The sequence below is a fragment of the Simochromis diagramma genome, unplaced genomic scaffold (genome assembly GCF_900408965.1).
Source record: "Simochromis diagramma unplaced genomic scaffold, fSimDia1.1 OVJJ01000753.1, whole genome shotgun sequence".
Taxonomy (NCBI): domain Eukaryota; kingdom Metazoa; phylum Chordata; class Actinopteri; order Cichliformes; family Cichlidae; genus Simochromis; species Simochromis diagramma.
The window spans coordinates 2,782,907-2,787,126 of record NW_024387523.1 but is presented as its reverse complement, the minus strand read 5'-3'; positions in this window follow the sequence as shown (position 1 = coordinate 2,787,126).

Genomic DNA, 4,220 nt, shown 5'->3' with positions numbered 1-4,220 from the left:
TTCCTTACTGAGCGCGTGCAACAAACTGCGGGGGGGGGGTGGGAACCGGGGTGTGCGGTTTGGCCACCGGGCAAAGGTGCTCACAGCACCCCGCTGCTGTTGAGGTAAGGACTATACACACTTTTACTTCAAAAGTTTTCATAAATAAGCTCTCCAATACACCAGAGAGTTGCCCGATTAGTCGCTAGTCGCTTTTTACAAAAAAAAGGTCGCTAAGGGGGTCTGAAAACTCGCTAAATATAGCGACAAAGTTGCTAAGTGGCAACACTGCATTAGGTCTAGCTACCATAGCTGTTGTACGCTAGCCACCACGTGAAAAATCCATGATAACCAGCTTAGCCCAACTTTAGCAACCTTACCAAATGTCCAACTGTTTTAGTTTCTAGGTTCATTAATTGTCTGAAGTGATAGTAGAGCTGTCAATTTTCAAAAATCCCTCATTCAGACATGGTATATATGTTTAGGTGGAAACTAGCGCGCTAACTCCTTGCTAACTTTGAACTCCGTTAAATTTGATAAATCCTGTTTTCATGGATGCCTGGATGTTCATAAAGTGTTAATTTCATAAATAAAATGTAATTTTCTCTATAGCACTTCATGGATTTCATAAGAACACACACTGTAGTTGTTCACAACAAAGCATAAAGGTAAAAAACAATATATACCAGTGTTATCTTCATTTTAGATGGTTGGTCAGAGGGCCCGGTGGCGCCAGTGTCCAGCAGCCTCGCCTCTCTCAGTGCGCCCCAGAGCGGCTGTGGCTACAATATAGCTTGCCATCACCAGTGTGTGAATGTGTGGATGACTATATATGTAAAGCGCTTTGGGGTCCTTAGGGACTAAGTAAAGCGCTATACAATACAGGCATTTACCATTTACCATTTACCATTTACTATTTAGGGACCTGAAGTGGAGTTTGGACCCAGAAACGGCTAATGACGTCAGAAATAATAACTGGATGATTAAGCCCCACAAGTGTTAGCTTTATTTTGATACCAAAATGGTTAACACAGAGTTTGTAACTGTAGAGATTCTAAAATACTATTGTAATTTTTCTTTTTTTTTTTTAATTGTCTACCCCGCGCCTGCATTATTTAATCACCAAAACTTAATACACATTTCCTCTCTGTTTCAGTATTACTCTCAAAGCCAGCAGACTTTATACTCTTTGTTCTAGGTGGAATTTGAGTTACAGCTACCCTAGATGACGATTTTTGAACAAAGCATTTCAGAGAAATTTAATTCACAGGTACTTAGAATGTCACTGCAAGGGCAACTTTAGCTGCAGTTTACGCCAAACAGGAGGAGAAAAGTGGGATCAGTGGCTGAGATTTGACCCATGTGAATTAGTTTTATAAGCAGATTACATCAGTATCTCTATCTGATTAATGGATACATCTGAGCTCTTTTGGTAGTTAAATCTTGTTTCTCTCTAAGAAAAATGGTTAAATCTTACATAAGAGCTCTGCTTGTAATCAAGTACCACACATAAAAAAACACTGTTTTCTCTCCTGTTTCAATTTCCCAGTTTGGACATACAGTAATCAGGCAGCTCTTGTTATAGCTTCCAAGCACATACTACTGGATCACTTCACTCAATTAGAAACCTTCCTATGCAAATCTGACTGACAGGAAAAATCTAGTGTCAAATTTTCAAAATAAAAGACCAACATTACTTGACTGTTGGACAATGATGTACACTTTAGCGTCAGGCTTTTAAACAAAACAAATAAACACAAGAACAGGAAACTACCTACATTCAAATGAATGGATTGATTATTTGCTCATACTATTTAAGAATGTACTCACACTAGGCATTGCTTTTATTTTGACTGAGGGTTCTTAGACAAAACTAGGTTTGGGCTGTTGTTCTAAACTGCTTTGGTGACCTAATTTTTAATTGCAGGAGGACCACAAAACCTTACTGAGAGCAATTTCCTATAGAAAAGAGGGACACACATTCATGGAAAACCTTTACTAGATCAAGTTATGATCTTGATCTGTTGGTTGGCATTCATTTCAGAAAAATTTGTACAGGAGTATCATCTAACCTAACTGAGATGAGTTACGGATGAGTTTTAGACAAAAGCATTTCAGAGGATTCAGAGAATCGACCCAAAGTTTTGCACAATTACTCCGGCAACTTGAGCTGCTGCTGTCTAGAACTGATAGGGATGGGCGGTGTCACTGGATGAACTTTTATTTTAATGAGTGTTTTCTAACTGATGAATTTGATCATTTGCTCTCAGTGATTACTGGGTTTAAGTTTAAGGGAAATGGGCCATGGAACTGTGGACAATGTAAAAATATGAACAGGGGTTGTGTGCGGCAGGCAGGAATGGAGGACCCAGTATGAAGACTCCAGGATGCAAAAGGTAAACTCAAAACTCAGCTTTACTGCTGGAAATCAGAAAAACAGAAAACTAACTAAACTGGAAACACTCATGAAGCTAAAAAGGCAGACAGACAGGACATGACACTGGATGGAAGAAAACAAAGGGGTTAAATACACAAGGAATGACGAGTGAACAGGAAACGCGACGAACACAACTGGGGCTAATTACGCACAACGAGACAGATGATGCAAAGCTGAATATAACACATGAGACGAGGTACCTTCAAAGTAAGAGAGGCAAAAGCAGAACATGGCGCACACAGACAGGAGACAACCAAATTAAAACGGGAAGTAACAGGAACACACACACAGACCAGACCCAGATAGACACGACACAGACGAGTCCGGGAAAGAACAGACATGAAAACACAACAGACAACGAAACACAAGGACACAGGGAAGGCAGTATAACAAAACTAAGAACTACACATCAGAAATACAAAACTAAATAATAGAAAAACTAAATCAAAGAACATAGATAATCAAAACCACACCCACTGGGTCACCAGACCCAGGTATCCTTACAGATGTCTACGTGTATGTGCGGACATGTGAGCAGTTTTGTGTACATCTTTGCTGATATAAATGTGGGACTGTGGTTATTTGTTTATAACTAAACAAATGGGATCAGATACAACCTGTACAAATTATTTGTTATTATCATGCAAGCTTTGACTATGCATAATTGGGCGGTGTTTGCACTGACAACCCATCACACTATCAGTAGTAATGAAATGTTATTTGTGTTTTGTGGGTTTACATTTGGAGTATTGTAAAATAAGAATATTGCTCTGTAGATTTGGTAGACTTTAAAATAATTAACAGATGTTAAGTTTTAAAAGAGAAAATCATAATCTTAAAAAACACAAACAGTATGTGTGTACCATATTATACATCCTCAGTTGCAGGCAATGGCATCATTTTTCTCAAGAACCTATTTCCTCTTTACAGATTAACAGTGCTGTCTTTCGTCCAGCATGCTTGGTACTAACTGAAGTACAATGGACAATAAATGCAGGGTCAACTATTTGTGCTTTTTCAAGAAAAAGCTTCTTTAGAGCCATCGGAGTATAACACAATCTATTCAGCTAGCAAGCAAAAGACCAGCGTTAATGGATTTCACCTTCTTTGGTGCAAACGAAAGTGGCAACGTTGCACTGCAGTGGCAACGAGAAGACAACCTCCAATCAGTGTCGCTAGAATGTCACTAATCTCACCATGAGTGACAGAGATACTTGCGAAAAGCAAAACTAGAGAAAAAACAATCAGGAAATAATAGAAAATCAATAAAGAGATTTTAAATTTGAGTCTCAGTCATACACAAATTTGTACAAGCACCTTTTATGTCTAAGTACTTTCTTTCTAATTTTTGGAGGTCGTCTTCCTGTTGTCGGTGCACGGGTTATCACTGTTATGTGCACCAAAGCAGGTGAAATGGATCCTGCTTCCTAACTGCACAGACTGATATCTAAAAGGTTTATCTGTATGTTATATTTTGATGATCAACTCTTCATCCTCATCATTATAGTAACTTATACTTGACTCCTAACTCGGTTATGTCTCAGATACCAAGTGATCAACCCAAGTCCCTCACCTGCTGAAACAATTAATTTTATGTAAAATAGGGTTCTTGAAAAAGCTCATGGACCTCAGCATGCAGTTTAGCCACAGTGTCTGGAGAAAACCATCCTGGGCATGGAGAAATGTTTATAGTTTATATAGGTGTCATTCAAAATGATATAGAGTGACCCTGGCAGGGTTACTGAAACAGCTCCAATTCAAGGACAACATTTCAGACACTTACTGTCAGTCTAATTTATAATAA